The sequence below is a fragment of the Budorcas taxicolor genome, chromosome 18, assembly GCF_023091745.1.
Source record: "Budorcas taxicolor isolate Tak-1 chromosome 18, Takin1.1, whole genome shotgun sequence".
NCBI classification, from domain to species: Eukaryota; Metazoa; Chordata; class Mammalia; order Artiodactyla; family Bovidae; genus Budorcas; species Budorcas taxicolor.
The window spans coordinates 5,576,963-5,594,952 of record NC_068927.1 but is presented as its reverse complement, the minus strand read 5'-3'; the positions used below and the strand labels follow the sequence as shown (position 1 = coordinate 5,594,952).

The 17,990-nt window shown below is 40.0% G+C and overlaps 1 long non-coding RNA gene across 1 annotated transcript; it reads left to right on the top strand.

Moving 5' to 3' along the window:
• The first annotated feature begins 8,700 nt into the window (after positions 1-8,700).
• On the top strand, positions 8,701-10,539 carry LOC128063843 (uncharacterized). The gene is made up of 3 exons (XR_008200914.1): positions 8,701-8,921; positions 9,822-9,899; positions 10,149-10,539. It is a non-coding gene; the product is annotated as an uncharacterized LOC128063843 (long non-coding RNA).
• The last annotated feature ends 7,451 nt before the right edge of the window (positions 10,540-17,990 follow it).

Genomic DNA, 17,990 nt, shown 5'->3' with positions numbered 1-17,990 from the left:
CATGAAACCAATAAGTAGCAAACAAAACCATGTTCCTGTAACTAAAACATACTTAGAAAAATGTGCCTAAAATGAATAGTCAATATAACAAAGAAGACAGGAAAGAAAGTGCAACATTGAGCTTACTTTTAAAACCTGATTTAAAAGAGTATTTTTTTTTACCACAATTGAGAATAATTGTGACGCAGTGGAGACTCAGTAAAATCATATTAATCAAATACAGAACTGAAATGTATGTAAATTTGTAACTAGTTGCAGGATGAACTTAATTTTCAAACAAACAAAGTAAATTCCTTAATATTGCACTTTAATTGTCATCAAGTTCTTAAAACAGGTTTTGTAAAATATATTCTGATTTAAATACTTTCAGGATATAATTTCTTCTAAAAATATGTTTTTAGAGCATTATTTGTCTAGTTGTTGACATTTTATACTGGAAAGCGTGGAAACAGAGAGCATGTAAAACTCAAGTAAAATAACCTGTATACTTGTTTTCAAGTATAGAACCCTAAAATACTAGAACTAAAAGCCTTTTTAAGGATTAACTGCTCCAATCTTCCTCAGCCTTCCCTTTAACCATTTATATTTTTATCTTATATGTAAGAGATCTGTACCCTCTTAAGAGTGTGTGTGTGTGTGTTATATATATATATATATAAATATGTATCTCTAGAAATCACCTGGGTTTTTTTAATGAGATGACATAAATAATTTAATGTCTTTTCCCTCTTTTTTGCATATTAAAATGAGACTCAGAAGGGTCAAGTGACGTGGCCAAGCATATAGTCAATCACTCAGAAGTTAGGAGAAGCCCCTGAGGCCCAGGGATCTTTGTTCAGTTTCTTTTTCCTTTGTTTGTACATTTGAATCAATAGGAAACTTAAACCAATTAACTATGCATAGAATCCTTTCATCTATAAAGTCACAAATACTCCATAAGTTCATGTGCACACAAAGAATAAGATAATAATTTTCAATGACAAAATACAAGATTATTTTATTGGAGTACACTTTGAGTAAATATATGAAATAACAGCTTATGTAAGACTGCTAGAAACTTAGAGTCAGCCCCTTAAATTACAGCAATCATATTTTAATGAGTTCTAACATGCATGTTGTAATCCACATTGAAACTGCGGACCATATTAACATACGTAGCTAAGTATAGTTTCCTGAGGGAACCTTTCTTTCCCTCTATAGTAACAACTCCTTTGGGCCCATACATAGGTTAGTGATGAGAATCTAATTGCCCCCTGCCCTCTGTGTATATGACGGACGTGTCTCAGGATGAATCAGATCATAAATGGTAGTAAACTCTGGAGGTTATTCCCAGAGACTCCTTCATCATCACTGTTTTCTCTGCAGAGTGAAGATGTATAGGTGTATTAAAGGTATTTCGGTTAATTATTTATATTATAAGGTCTTGACTTCACAGTTCAAGCAAAAGCAGAATACTATTTTCCAATATTGTTTCTGAGGAGAATAGCTATTTGAAAATTAGCAATTACTTTAAAAAATTGAAGTATAGTTGATTTACAATTTTGTGTTACTTTCAGGTGTATAGCAAAGTGATTCAGTTATATATATTTTTCAGATTATTTTACATTGCAGGTTATTGTAAGATATTCAGTATTGTTCTCTGTTATACAGTAAATCCTTATCTACTTAATATATAATAGTATATATATGTTAATCCCAAGCTTTTAATTTGTCCCTCCTCCCACCTCCCTTTTCCCTTTGGCAACCACAAGTTTCTTTTCTATGTCTGTGAGTCTGTTTTCCATTTTGTAAATAGATTCATTTGTATTATTTTGTAAATTTCAAATAAAAGAAATAAAAACAAAAATAAGCAAATGGGACCTAATCAAAAGCTTCTGCACAGCCAAGGAAACCATAAACAGGATGAAAATACAACCCTCAGAATGAGAGAAAATATTTGCAAATGGTCCAACCAAAAAGGGGTTAATTTCCAAAATACACAGTAACATAAAAAACAACCCAATCAAAAAATGGGCAGAAGGCCTAAATAGATGTTTCTCCAAAGAAGATATACAGATGGCCCACAGGCATGTGAAAAGATGCTCAACACTGTTGATTACTAGAGAAATGCAAATAAAAAACCACAATGAGGTATCATTTCACACGGGTAGGATTGGGTACCATCAAAAAGTCTACAAACAATAAATGCCGACGAGAGTGTGGAGAGAAGAGAACCCTCCTACACTATTCGTGGGAATGTAAATTGGCGCAGCCACTATGGAGGACTGTGGACGCTCCCTAACAAACTAACAATAGAACTACCGCATGACCTAGCAGGCCCACTGCGGAGCATATGGCTAGAGTGCACAAGAAGTCTAACTGGAAAAGATGCGTGTACCCCAGAGTTCACAGCAGCACAGTTGACAACAGCCAAGACAAGGGAGCTGAGTGCCCATCAGGGATCAAAGATGCGGAACATATATACAGTGGAATGTCAGCCATAAAAAAGGACATAGTGTCATTTCCAGCAACATGAGTTGGACCTAGAGACAATCACACTAAGTAAATCAGACGGAGAAAGCAATTACTTTTAAGAAGACTATGCATATCTTAAAACATTTGTAAAATGAGAAAATTTATTGGAGGGGGCATATCTTTTTTTTTTAAACACCAAAAACATTTTGTATTGGGGTATGGCCGATTAACAACGTTGTGATAGTTTCAGGTGAAACAGAAAGGGACTCAGCCATCATATACATGTATCCATGGCGGGGGAGGGTGGCGGTAATATCTTAATGAGCCAGCATCTAGGAATGAAATCTGCCGCTAAGCTCATGCAAACGCATGATGTCCTCCAAATTCAAGTCACTGTATATTTTGTTTCTTGGGCAATAATTTCATACCATTCTTGTTGTTTACTTGCAGTGAGCACCGTTTCAAATGCATCCAATTAGTTTTTCTTTTTTCACAGGTTACCCTTGGTGAAATTGATCCAACCAGCAGGTTGTGTACCAATTAAAAAGCTTATTTATATGGAGTTGGCCAAAAAGTTCATTTGGTTAGCCAACCCAGGAGTAACGATCTTTTCAATCTCTCTCTGCAGTTGCATTGTGTCTTCTGTGATTTACAATATATCACAGACTTTTAACTCAAACTTCCTATAATAAAACTTTGCAGTTACTTATAGAAGAGATGATCTTTTTTCTTTTTTAACTACTGACAATAGTTGTAGACTCACAGAATAGCAGATTCAGGTGAAAAGGCCTTTATTTTAGGCTGTCAAATATAGTAGCCCCTAGCAACATATATCTATTTAAATATACAGTCCTTAAAATTAAATACTAAACATTCAGTTTTAGTTCAGTAGCCACCTTTCAATGTACAGTAGCCACCTGTGGTTTGTGGCTATTACGTTGGACAGGGTAGAGAACATTCATGTCATCACAGAGAGTCCTAGTCCACAGGTCTATAGGTTCTATATCATTCCTAGATGAGATCTTAATGTCTGTGAAGATCAAAGAGTTAAAATTCTCCTTTTTCAAGTGTAGCTCTTTGTCCAAAGACAAATGACTTAAGTACATTTCACTTAAATCACTAAATTTAAAAGGAGTCTCATCTGTGTAATTGTGAGTAGATATTCTTGAATGTGGCTAGAAAGTGGTTGGGGATTATCCAAAGTCTTTACATTGGATTTAGGTATATGCTGCTGATTGGTAAAATTTTCTGAAATGCATTGGGATATCATTTATGTAAGTAAATTTTGTTGTTTTTTAGTCACTAAGTCATGTCTGACTCTTTGTGACCCCGTGGACTGCAAGTAAATACATCCGTTTTAAGTATAGGTTTTCATGAGTTAAACAATGTATATACTAATATAGGTACCAAATCTCAAGATATAGAACATGTCATCACCTCAGAAAGTTCCCTGGAGACCCATTCCAGTCAAACCCTTGCCAATGTCCAGCTTTAGGCAACCACTAATTTGCTGTCAGGATGTATTAGATCTCTGTTCTCTACAGTTCAAGAGAGTCATGTATATTTAAAATACTCTTTCCTGTTGGGTTTACATTCTGTATACTTGCTAAACTCACCTTTTTTTCAGTAGCCTTTTTATGCAGATTCTTTAGGAATTTCATGGATGATCATTTGTAAAGACAATTTTATTTCCTTATGTCTAACAGTTTGCCTTGTGTTCCTTTGTCTAGCCATTATTTCTTTGGCTAGAAGTTCTAGAATAACACTGAAAATAAACTGTTAAGAATGAACATCTTGTATTGTTCCTGAAGCTAGAACAGCCAATCTCTCATCATTAAGAATGAAGTCAGTATCTAGATTATCCATCCATCAGTCATAGGAATCTGACCTCACACCATTGCAGGAGCTGGTTCAGCAGTGTCTTTAAAAGGCTGTGATCTTTGTATCTGATGCTAGATATTAAGTCAACAAGAAGTAAAAGAGGGGAGATTGATGTAAGGCCAGGTGATGATGGACAGGCTGGAACCCACAAACCTGAGCTGGAACCTGTGAGACTAGATTGGAGCCTGTGTGTGTTTGCAGTCTTCACCCTTGCAGGAGAAGCTGATACCTAAATGGCATCCAGCTCCCAAATCAAAGAAACTGGAAGAGGATTTGGTGGAAGAGCAGATACTTCAGGTCTGGCTGCTACCACATGAATGGAAAGACCCAGAGTCCCTCTTAACACTGCTGTTGCTACCTCCCACGCATTGTGAAAAGTTGTATTTTCCTTTTGCTTCAGGTCAGTGATACTTTCCCCTGTGATTTCTTCTCTGATGCGTGTGTCATTGAGAAGTATCTTTTTTTCATCTCCTAGTGTTTCTAGATGTTTCAGCTGTTACTGATTCCTAGTTTAATTCCATCCTGGTCAGAGCAAACCTTGTACGGTTTCTGTTCTTTCAAGGTTGTTAAGGAGTGTTACAGCCCAGAACGTGATCTGTCTTGGTGAATGTTGCTGTGAGCTTGAGAGGAATGTGACGTCTACAGTTGTTGGATGAATTTGTCCGTAGACTACATTACATCCATTTGATTGATGGTATATTGAGTTTAGTATGTACTCAGTTTAGTATGAAAAGAAACATGTACCCCAGTGTTTATAGAAGTGCTGATTACAATTACCAAGATGCGGATACAATTACCAAGATGTGGATGGAAGCTAAATGTCCATTACTAGATGATGGATAAAGAAGATGTGGCGGGGGGCAGGGCGCGGTGTGTAATATTACTCAGCCTAGAAAAAGAATAAAATTCTACCATTTGCACTAATACAGATGGCCCTAGAGGGTATTGTGCTTAGTGAAATAAGTCAGAGAAAGACCAATACTTATGTTATCACGTATATGTAGAATCTGAAAAATAAATAAATATAACAAAATATTGATAGACTTAACAGATATAGAGAACAAACAAGTGGTTTCCAGTGGGGAGAGGGAAATGGAGAAGGGCCAAGAGAGGATTAGGGGGTTAAGAGGTACGATCTACTATGTATAAAATAAGCTAACAGGATATATTGTACGGCACAGGAAATATAACTGCCTTATAATAACTTTAAGTGGAGTATAATCCATAAAGACTTTGAATCACTGGGCTGTACATCTGAAACTAATATAAATCAACTATGGTTCAATAGAATAAATTATCATATAAAGAAATATATCATAGATATTATATAAGATATATGCTATATAAAGATATCATAAAGATGTAAAGATCCCATTATAGGAATAAACTGTAACATATCTAGTAATCCTATGGATAAAACTTTGACAAGGTTGAGAGGTATACCATATTTCACTTACTATAAATGTACTTTATCTGTAAAATCAAAATACATCTTATTGTTTGATAATATTTTCTTTTTTAGTGATAGATAATAGTACAATGTTGTTTCCTTCAGTTTGATGAAATATGCAAAAGATGCCTTGAATTAAATAGCCAAACATTCTGTATTAAAAAAAAAAAAGAGCAATTGAGAAAGGAGACTGTTTCTTTACAAAAGAAATGTCTAAATATGTCTAAATAAGGTTGCTAAATTATGTATAAGGCTGGCTGTCTAAAGGCTAGTACATCATATTATCAATATTTTGTGGCTTACCTCTAACTTTATTGGGCTGTAAACTGCTTGCACATTTATCGGTTGTGGATTGTTAATCAAATATCCTGTGACCGCAAAGTTACACCTCCAAGAGTTTCAGGTAAGAGGCCAGCAGAATTCTTACGAAATGTTCTGACATGGTGAAACAGTAATCATTGCTTTCTCGCTTTCTAGATGCAGCCCCACAGGCCACCGTGTTCTCTCTACTGAGATGCATCCTAGGTTCAGAGGGACACGGTGGTAACTCTCATCTGCTGCACAGCCTCACCGGAGGTTTATTTACAATGTACAACCCAGACACGCCAGCTGCCGCATACTAAAAGGATGTCCTAGGTAAGAAATCAGTGTACGGCAGTCCCAGAAGACCCTCGTTTATCTTCCAGCCAGTAAATTCCATCTCAATGTTTAAAGGACAGAACTGCCTGAGCCATCCCCCAAAGCAGGAGGAAACGGTTACAGACCCACTGCTAACCCCTTGTTACCCAAAGTGAAAAGTGCAAGTGCTAGTCTGTCAGTTGTGCCTGACTCTTTGTCGACCCCCATGGAGGCGGTAGCCCACCAGGCTCCTCTGTGCATGGAATTCTCCAGGCAAGAATACTGGAGTAGGTAGCCATTCCCTTCTCCAGGGCATCTTCCTGACCCAGGTGTCCGATAAATAATGCTTCCAGGAATTATCGTGCACTGGTTTTGGGTGGTGGTAAGTGATAACTTTTTTTAAGGCAAAAATCACAATTTTTATACAGATACATAAAAATCTGTGACCTGTATTCCTTCCATAATTCAAGCCAGCAAAATGTTCCATTGGTTCAAAAGAGAATTCAAATACCCATCTACAGGCAATCGGGAATGCTGAAATGAATTTATAAGTGAATGCTAGCCAACATTTACAGGACAGTAATCAATTGCATTCCACAAGATTAAATTCATTAGCATTTCTATAGAAAAATAATTTATAGTACTATACATTTCCTTCTACGTCCAGAGTTATAAATAGCTCAAAAATACTTAATTAGAAGACATGGAAAGATGAGCTAGACAGAAACCCAGTAATCATCTGTGTGGGTGAGCATTGCAAAGTGTTTCACAGTTTTTCCTGACAGCGGCCCCTTTTATCAAGTATTTACCTAGAGGTGGATTTGCTGGGTCAGGGGGATTCCTATGTTCAGGTTTAGTGGATATGGACAGATATTTGTCCCTCAGGTGATTGTGACAATTTACCTATGCACAGCCATGTAAAGTTCTTTCTATGCTCTTGATAATTCGGAAGCTCTGAACCTTAGTTCAGATCTACAGAGGATGCATGTTTACATGGCCTCATTGGGAGTTCTCGGGCATTCCAAACCACTGCAGGTGGTGACCAGGGTCTGAGCTCAGCTCCGCCGAGAGAGAGGGCTGGAGGTGGGGATGAGTGTGGAGTGAGACGGGGGACACAGGCGACATGGGTGTGTCAGATGGCTTTACCCAGAGGAAAAGTCAGCTCTCTTATCTTTGGGACAGGAGGTTGATTTCTAACTAGGAGCAAAGCACGTATCAAAATTAGGCCCCCTCTCATCGCTCAGAAATTGGGCAGTGACGGACGCTGTCTCCCTCCACATTCTAAGAGCTAGGTGGTAAAATTGCTGAGAGGCTTTTAAAGGGATTTATATCTCAAAGAAGCAAAAAAAAATGTACAAGTTTTCTAAAATACACATTCTAGAAAAGGGAGGTCTGGTGTCTAGAGTCCGGAAAATCCTGTGTAGAGTCTGGACAAGCTGAGGGTAACATTAAGGCCATCTTGGCCCATATAGTCAAGTTTCTTAAAAAGCACTGAAACAGTCATATAAAAGGGGTGTATATTATAATTATATAGGAAAATAGAATCGATAGGGTGTGTGTGTTCTCAGAGAGACTGGTTGAGTTACATTAATTGGCTTGCAAGGGAGAAACAGATGCAGACGTGGAGAACACGTGTGGATACCAAGGAGAGGGAGGGGCGTGGGATGAATTGGGAGGTTGGGACTGACATGCACGTGACTGTGTATAACAGGTGACCCAGGAACTCAGTGCTCTGTGGTGGCCTAAACGGGAAGGAAGTCTAAAGAAAGAGGGCATGTGTGCGCGCAGTGGAAACTGACAACACTGTAAAGCAACTGCACTCCAATAAAAAAATAGACTGATTCGTGTAGTGACTGAGCGCTGGGCAGTCTGAAACGTGCAGGGTAGGCTGCAGACCCAGGGAAGAGTGGCTGTTGACCTTGGGCCTGAAGGCCATCTCCTGGCAGAACCCCCTTGTCTTCGGGGGACCCCAGTCTTTTCCTCTTAAGGCTTTCTAACTGAGTGAAGGAGGCCCACTCACATCGTGGAGGATGATCTGCTTTGCTCAAATTCTACCAGTTTAAATGTTAACCTCCCCTGAAAACTGTCTTCGTGGCAGCATCTAGGCTGACTGTATAACCAACATCATCTGGGTGCCGCAACCTCACCAAGCTGACACGTGAAATTAATGGTCAGAGGCGGTGGGCCTGGTACACAGAGAAGCCCTCTAACAAGCCTGTGGCGTCCTGACGCCTTTCTGGAGAGCAAGTGTCTCTGAGAAGCCTTCTCCGGCCACTTTTATTGAGCACGTCAGTTACGTAATGGGGGAAATTCAGATAACTGGACACCTACTAGGTTCTGGTGCGTTTGTAAAGTTTCAAAGAAGCAGAAACAATCGTCATTTTCCTTTTCTGGATAATGAAGCTGGCTTTGAAATACATGAATATCAGAAGAGTATCCTGAGGCAAAGCAGATATACCACTGTTTAAGGAAACGATCCAATTTGGGAGCAAGAACTGTGCTTTCCATTGGCATACAGGTGAGAAGATTCTGACCTTCTGATGATAAGAGTGTATTATTTCCGTAGCAGCAGGGGACCCAGCACACAGTCTGAGAAGTAAAGAGATTTGCAATTTACATTTTCACTGTGATATGTGTGGGGGGCGGGGGGAAGAGAGATGTGGAAATAGAGCTTTCTTTAGAGTTAGCCTACACACCTACAACCCATGATAAGAATTAGATGTAGTTAGCCTTAGAAATGATAAGTTTAGATACTGTGCAGTGCTCAGTACTTTGGGAGAGAAGGAGATAGGAGAATAAAATAGGAAGATGCATTCAAGCACTAAATAGAGATGTTAAGAAAAGCTTGCAGCAGGTGAAGTTATTATTCACCTGATGTGTTGCTATCTCTCAGATCATTGGATACACCTTAAAATGCAAATTGCTCCTGTCTAGATACTGGCAATTTTTTCCCCCTCTCTCTTCAGAAGTTAATATTGGTTTTCTATGCAGGGCCCTGTTTTTCAACTGCCAAAGTCCTATATAAAGGCAGAGTTGTTTTAATCCATTCCCACAGGTTCCTCCTGCTCTTGGAGCCTGTACTGTCCTTTACTGTTTAGTTCTGAAGCGTCTACTGGTAACACCGGCTTCTGATAAAGAGGAAGTTAATCCGATCTACAGAAACATACTTGCTATCTGTTTGATCATGTGCGTAATAACAATGAATTCCGACTCTAATTTTCAGAGTCCTGGTTTTAATTCTTATGTAATAATGATCAGTAGCAGAAGAGGCCACTTGAAAATGGCACTTTGACGTAAGGATTCACTTGAGCTGATGGCAACAGAGAGCAGGCAGACACGGGAAGAGCTCTCTGTCTTCGCCCACGTGCCTGAAAGCAGGACATACATTTGTAAAGGTGTCCTGTCTCCTCTCTACCAGGAAGGACAGAAGTTAATCACCTACAGCAACTCTAAACTCCAGACCTGAGATAGCACCAGAGAAGTCTACCCAATAAAGGTGACTGATCACCCTTATCTTCCATTATTTCCCTGTATATTTATCTTGCCACAATTTGCTGCCCTGGACACTCAAAGTCCTTTTCTTTTGTCTTATCACTTCTCTAAAAATTTATCGATCTTTTTGTTAAGATGCCAAGTAAGCTCAAGTTCTAAACCAGCCCTTTGAGTTACTTAGCTCTGAGTGCTGCCTTGGTATGAGAGACACACGTGTTAATAAACTTCTGTTTTTCTTTTGTGGATCTGTTAGGGGAAACACTGAAACCACCCCCCTTGGCCAGGAAAGATAGTAGCCACTTGCACAAGGATTCTTAACAACAGGAAGACCTGGGAAGGAAAGTGGAACTAACAAGCTACTACCGACTGGAAGAATTCAGGAATGGCCCAAAGGAGACACCACCTGTCCTACCTACCAACCTCCCAGAATCCTCCTTGCTGGAATCCATCTGGCTGAGTGACGGGTGCACCGCTAGGCAGGACCCTGAGTCAGTGATTGGCCAGAGACAACCTGGAAAGTAATCCCAACACCATAAAACCCAAGACCACGAGCCAGGGGGCAGAGCCATCCTCCTGGGCTCTCCTTCCCAACAGAGTCTCCCGCTTTGTCAGCCCCTGTGTCTCCTAGAACAATTCATTTCCAGGTGTTAGACAAGAGCCCCCTCTTATCCTGAAAGGGATCCACCTTCCTGCAAAAGATCTGTCTTTGCAGGGCCCTAGAGAACCAAGGAGGGTGGGGGGAAAGGTTTTGGTCGTTTCCCTACAATAATAAAGCATGCTGTTACAAATATTAATACTTTTTCCTCCTCTATTCTATTTTCTAAGTAATACACTCTTCCCCTCACCCACTTATAATGCTAAATATTTAGTTCTTTGAGCTCATAAAAACACCTCATTTGCTATACTTCCTAGATTCTAAAACCTTAGCAATAGTATACCTTATTTTTTTCTGAAATGTTATAAAATTTATAAACTAAATATGTTATGGTATCAAATGTGATGTTAGGCCATAAAACTAAAATTAATATAATTTATACATCTGTGCTTGTGGATAAAACTATGAAGTAAAGCAAATTAATGAAAAAAGGGGATGTGTCAATGGAAAGATGGATTTGATTTCTTGAAATGAGAGTTTCTCTTTTATTATTACACTTACATATACATATACTTCATAAACATATAAAGTTTATAAATGCATATGCTTTGTAAATTTATACATATATGTATGTATACACATGGTGGCTCCGTATCATTTGTGAAGACATCAGTTTGTGCTGGCTGATTCCTGATTTAGACTGAGGACGGGCTATTACTGTCTTTCGAGAGGATCTTCTTTAGTCATTGTTTATGTAACTCATGGATGGAATGGCTTTTGAAATAGACTTTCTCTAACTTAGTTGGGAATAAACACTTTTGACAAGATTATATCCTATTACTTCCCCAAGATCAATCTACTGGAAAGCTTGCTTTAAATTATAATTGTGTAAAAGAAAAAATTTTCCCTTACAGCAGCACTTGCCTGAGAGACATCAAAATGAAAACTATTTCACTAAATTTCTAACCAGCTAGCATTGTTAAAGTATCGTCAACTTTGAGTGACCCCACCATGAACGCTAGCCTGGCCTGGAAGGAGAGCTTTCAGTCCTTAATCAGAATGCCCACTGGAGAATCCTCTTCTAAACCTTTCAAACCCAGGGCTTTCCCCCGTCTAAGTACTCAGGGAAAATTCTTTACTGGTATGTCTTTGAAGCTGACAAATAAAACAAACCCAACTTTTAAACTTGCCTTGTTTTGTCCTTTACTGGCTCCAGAGGGTATTGCAATTATCTTGAAACCTAGGTTCAGGATACTTATTTAATTTTTTGTTTATTTAAATCTGAAAATATGCTTGAGAGAATGAAGCTCAAGTAATATTCAGTCAATATTTTATCTGATATTAACTCTTCTGATGAATTACCTTTTTTAATAATTTCTTAGAACAATAGTCCTACGTCTGATGTTTTTATGTCAATACAAAAAAGGCAAACTGAATTTTTTCCTCTTTTCTTTTGCCTCCTTTTATTTTCTGTTAATAACACTAGTGGTTTGCAAATGAGGTTTGCTTGTTTGTTGTAGTTTCAGCTTCTTTAAAAAATCCATTGCCAAACCTTGGCTTGCTCCTCTGCTGCCTAGAGTGCACATCATGAATGTATCCAACTGAGCTCAATTATGTCAAACAAAGCAAAGAGAACTTGGGAGGTGCTTTTTTTTATCCACACCTGCTTCTCCAAAAAAGGAAATAAATTGGAGTAGTCTTTTCAAGGACTCACTGTGGGCTGTCTGTGAGAATGTGGGTATATTTTCTTAACAAACTGGTAATCCATCCTCCATCTAAATTGGTTGAAGACTACAACCATCATTGTTTCCATTTCATTTAATGCCCATAAAAATGAATTCACTTGAATTCAATGGCTGTAGGCTCAGAACATTTGCAGTATATTTGTGCTGGACCATAAGACAGATCTCTTTGCTATTTTTATTCTCATTTTATGAAAGAACATTTACACAGGAATAAAGAAAGTAAAGAAAAATGCTCAGAATTCCATCATGAATTAAATTATTTTCAAATTTCTTCCAACTCCAAGCTCACATACTAATTTTATACAGCTATCATCAATGCTTTTTATGATTATGTTAAGCATTTTTGCCATTACTGTACATTTTGTAATGATATTGAGTGGATTCATAATATTATACCAAGCAAGAGTTTCCTAACCACACTTTCATTCTAAGTAGTGGAAATTTAAGCTATTCCTGTTTAAAACAAATTACTGCAGTTCAAATAACAAATGCTAGAGAGGGTATGGAGAAAAGGGAACTCTCCTGCACTACTGGTGGGAATCCAAGTTAGTGTAGCCACTATGGAGAACAGTATGGAGGGTCTTTAAAAAACTACGGAGTTGCCATATGATCGAGAAGTTCCGCTCCTGGGCATACATCCAAACGAAAGTATAATTAGAGGGGGCATGCAGCCCTGTCCACAATAGCCAAGACATGAAAGCAACCTAAACGTCCATCGGACAGAGGAACGGATAAGCAGGATGCGCACACGTACGATGGAGCGCTCAGACCTAAAGAATGAAATAGTGCCGTTTGCAGCACCGTGGATGCAGGCAGAGTCTATCGCACTAAGTATGTCAGAAAGACGAAGAGAAGCTCCACATGACGTCACTTACACGTGGAATCTAAAACACAGCGCAAGCGAACTATCTGCAAGAGAGGAAAGTGCTCACAGAAGACAGACTTGTGGTTGCCAAGGGAGAAGTGGGCGTGGGAAGGGATGCACTGAGGGTTTGGGGTTAGCAGGTGTGGACTGGTACTCAGGGAATGGACAGACAGCAAGCCCTGCCGCACAGCGCAGGGGACTATAGCCAATCTCCTGCAATAGACCACAATAAGAGTATTTTTAAATGTATGTACACGTGCATGCCTGCCAAGTTGTTTCAGACGTGTCCGACTGTGACCCTATGGACCAGTCCACCAGGTTCCTCTGTCCCTGGGATTCTCCAGGCAAGAATACCGGAGTGGGTTGCCATGCCCGCCTCCAGGGGATCTTCCCGACCCAGGGATCGAACCTACTTCTCTACTGTCTCCTGCAGTGGCAGGTGGGTTCTTTACCACTGGCGCCCCCTGGGAAGTCCCATATATGTGCAGAGATGAGTTATTTTGCTGTACAGCAGAAATTAGCACACTATTTTAAGTCAACTATACTTCAATAAAAAATAAAGTGTAGTTGAACAGTGATGTGAATGGATTTTTCTCATTTTATTACAAATAAATTTTATATGTTGACATTTTTAGATCTAACACTATAATACTTCTCTAATGACTCCTGCTATAAGCATATTCTAGTTACATAAACATTTCTGAATGATTTGGGTATAATTTATAGGCATCACCTCTCCTTTTTAACAATAAATTCAGTGACTATTTACTAAAATATGGATTTTCTCATGTAAGCACAGTATATTTATCAAAATCAGGGTACTTAATCCTGCCCAACACCATTTTGTATTCCACAGTTCAAGTTGCACAGTACCAGTTGTCCTAATCATATCCCTCATAATAATTTTCTTGGTCCAAGTCCAATCCAGAATCAATTTTCAGCTTTTTTTTTTTTTTTTCCCGAACATGCAGTTTGCTGGATCTTGGTTCCCAGACCAGGGATTGAACCCAGGCCCCCTGCAGCAGAAGTGTGGAGTCTTAACTACTGGACCACCAGGGGCTTCCTAGAAGCCTTTCTTTTCTTCAGTTTTAATATTTTTGAAGCACATAAGCCAATTATCTAAAGTCCTTCAAGTTATGTTCGCCTGATGTTTCCTCAGGACTAGATCCAGGAGTGGTGCGTTCTTGGCAGGAGCATCAAAGATGCGACGCCGTGTTCCTCCTAAGGTATTATTCTGAAAGGCACAAGAGTCAGTCTGTCCATTAATGGGTGATGCTAAACTGATCACTTCAGTAGGTGGTGTCTATCAGGGTTTTTCCCTATAAGGTTACTCTTTTTTTTTTCTTTGTGATTAATTAGTAATTCAAAGGAGATACTGTGAAATTATGTAAATACTCTGTTCATTAAAATTTCACCCACTATTTTTAGCATCTATTAATGATCTTGCCTGAATCAATCATTTGCATGATGGTGGCAGAAAGGTGATTTTATAATAAAGTGTTATTTCTATGTTTCTTAGTCTTCTATACACAGGAGTTTTCTCTTTCCCCCATTCATTTATTTATATCAGTATAGTCTCATATTTACATATTTTATTCTCTGGATTGTTTTACTATCATTATTCTGGCGCTCAGATTTTGTCACAGAGAGCCCCTTCAAACTGACTCGTGGCATGTCCCCATGGCACTGTAAACACTGATTGATTGATTGATTGATTGATTTGTACAATAAGATGTCCCAGGCTTATCCTGCACTTTCCCTACACCAACCCTAAAATCAGCCATTTCTATGAGACTCCTTGTACAACCTAGGCTATAGAAACCAAGGCTGGTACTTGGGAAGGACAGTGAAAAATCTGTGCCATGACCCACTCCCTCTCAGCCCCCAGGAGACACACGCACTATTCTGTGTGGTGCAGCTGAAAATATAGGATTGCCTCTCAGCTAACAGGCTAAAATACAGCTCATTGCGAAAGGGGTAAGTCATGAGGATTTCTAACTGCCTTTAGCTCTTGGTTCCAGAGGCTCTTTTCCTGGAAGGCATGGCTGAAAGGACCAGGACCCCCTTTCTCCCACATAGGGATGGAACCGCCTCACTCAACACAGCAGCTTTAGAATGCTCGCCCCATCCTTCTCTTCAGGTGGAATTCCCATGCCAAGCTCATGAGGTTAACCCCTGGACCTGCTTTGAGAGGTGTCATAAGGGAGAAGGGGGCTCCTGCCCTTACCCCCGGCTCCTGATCTGTGGTCCAGGGGTTCTGTCAGGGACAAAAGCAGCCGCTATAGATGGGCTCCGCTGTTCTGCCTGAGGGGACTGGTGTGCTTAGAAAAGAACGTGGAGAGGTCCACACCTAAAGAGAGGGATGAAGCAATGGAGATCCTGCTGAAGGATGTTTAAGAGGAAGCCTGGGGCCACAACCAAAGTGTCAGAGCCCTTAGAAGTTTCAAGGGAGGAGCAAGTAAAGACAAAAGGCAGCTATAATAGAGCCATCTGGGCTTCCCAGTCAGCCCTGGGGGGTGAGAAGGCCACGGACACACGCGGTCTAGGCAGCACCACTGGAGATCAGTGAGAACTCTGTGTCATTCCCCAACTCACACAGACCCACCACGTGGACAGAAGCCTCACTGCGGCTCGGGATCAAGCACAGCTCTGAGCAAACACGGGCTGAGCAATTAGCAACTCTGACCCAGGGGCAACCCTTAGGAAGCCAGGCTTCAAAGAAAATCGTGACCATCTCAGGCATCGTGGAATACTGCGTGAGTGGCCAAGACAGCTGCCCTTCTAGGAGTGACTGGAGAGGACTCCCAAGCTACTGGTCTGAATACAGAGAGAGAGAGAAAAAACAAAAACAAAAACAAAAAACAACTATACCATTAGCCTCTAAGGCATACACACAGGAAATCAGTTCAGTTCATTTCAGTTCAGTCGCTCAGTCACGTTTGACGCTTTGCAACCCCATGAATAGCAGCATGCCAGGCCTCCCAGTCCATCACCAACTCCCGGAGTTTACTCAGACTCATGTCCATCGAGTCAGTGATGCCATCCAGCCATCTCATCCTCTGTCGTCCCATTCTTCTCCTGCCCACAATCCCTCCCAGCATCAAAGTCTTTTCCAGTGAGTCAACTCTTCACATGAGGTGGCCAAAGTACTGGAGTTTCAGCTTTAGCATCATTCCTTCCAAAGAACACCCAGAGTTGATCTTCAGATGGACTAGTTGGATCTCCTTGCAGTCCAAGGGACTCTCAAGAGTCTTCTCCAACACCACAGTTCAAAAACATCAATTCTTTGGTGCTCAACCTTCACATTCCAACTCTCACATCCATATATGACTACTGGAAAAACCACAGCCTTGACTAGATGGACCTTAGTTGGCAAAGTAATGTCTCTGCTTTTGAATATGCTATCTAGGTTGGTCATAACTTTCCTTCCAAGGAGTAAGCGTCTTTTAATTTCATGGCTGCAGTCACCACCTGCAGTGATTTTGGAGCCCAAAAAATTTAAGTTTGACACTGTTTCCACTGTGTCCCCATCTATTTCCCATGAAGTGATGGGACCGGATGCCATGATCTTCGTTTTCTGAATGTTGAGCTTTAAGCCAACTTTTTCACTCTCCTCTTTTACTTTCATCAAGAGGCTTTTTAGTTCCACTTCATTTTCTGCCATAAGGGTGGTGTCATCTGCATATCTGAGGTTATTGATATTTCTCCTGGCAATCTTGATTCCAGCTTGTGTTTCTTCCAGTCCAGCATTTCTCATGATATACTCTGCATAGACGTTAAATAAGCAGGGTGATAATATACAGCCTTGATGCACTCCTTTTCCTATTTGGAACCAGTCTGTTGTTCCATGTCCAGTTCTAACTGTTGCTTCCTGACCTGCATACAGATTTCTCAAGAGGCAGATCAGGTAGTCTGGTATTCCCATCTCTTTCAGAATTCTCCACAGTTTATTGTGATCCACACAGTCAAAGGCGTTCGCATAGTCAATAAAGCAGAAATAGATGTTTTTCTGGAACTCTGTTGCTTTTTCCATGATCCAGCGGATGTTGGCAATTTGATCTCTGGTTCCTCTGCCTTTTCTAAAACCAGCTTGAACATCAGGAAGTTCATGGTTCACATATTGCTGAAGCCTGGCTAGGAGAATTTTGAGCATTATTTTGCTAGCGTGTGAGATGAGTGCAATTGTGCGGTAGTTTGAGCATTCTTTGGCATTGCCTTTCTTTGGGATTGGAATGAAAACTGACCTTTTCCAGTCCTGTGGCCTCTGCTGAGTTTTCCAAATTTGTTGGCATATTGAGTGCAGCACTTTCACAGCATCATCTTCCAGGATTTGAAATAGCTCTACTGGAATTTCATCACCTCCACTAGCTTTATTCGTAGTGATGCTTTCTAAGACCCACTTGACTTAACATTCCAGGATGTCTGGCTCTAGATGAGTGGTCACACCATCATGATTATCCAGGTCATGAAGATCTTTTTTGTACAGTTCCTCTGTATATTCTTGCCATCTCTTCTTATTATCTTCTGCTTCTGTTACATCCCTACCATTTCTGTCCTTTATCGAGCCCATCTTTGCATGAAATGTTCCCCTGGTATCTCTAATTTTCTTGAAGAGATCTCTAGTCTTTCCCATTCTGTTCTTTTCCTCTATTTCTTTGCCTGATCGCTGAAGAAGGCTTTCTTATCTCTTCGTGCTATTCTTTGGAACTCTGAATTCAGATGCTTATATCTTTCCTTTTCTCCTTGGCTTTTCGCCTCTCTTCTTTTCACAGCTATTTGTAAGGCCTCCCCAGACAGCCATTTTGCTTTTTTGCATTTCTTTTCCATGGGGATGGTCTTGATCCCTGTCTCCTGTACAATGTCATGAACCTCATTCCATAGTTCATCAGG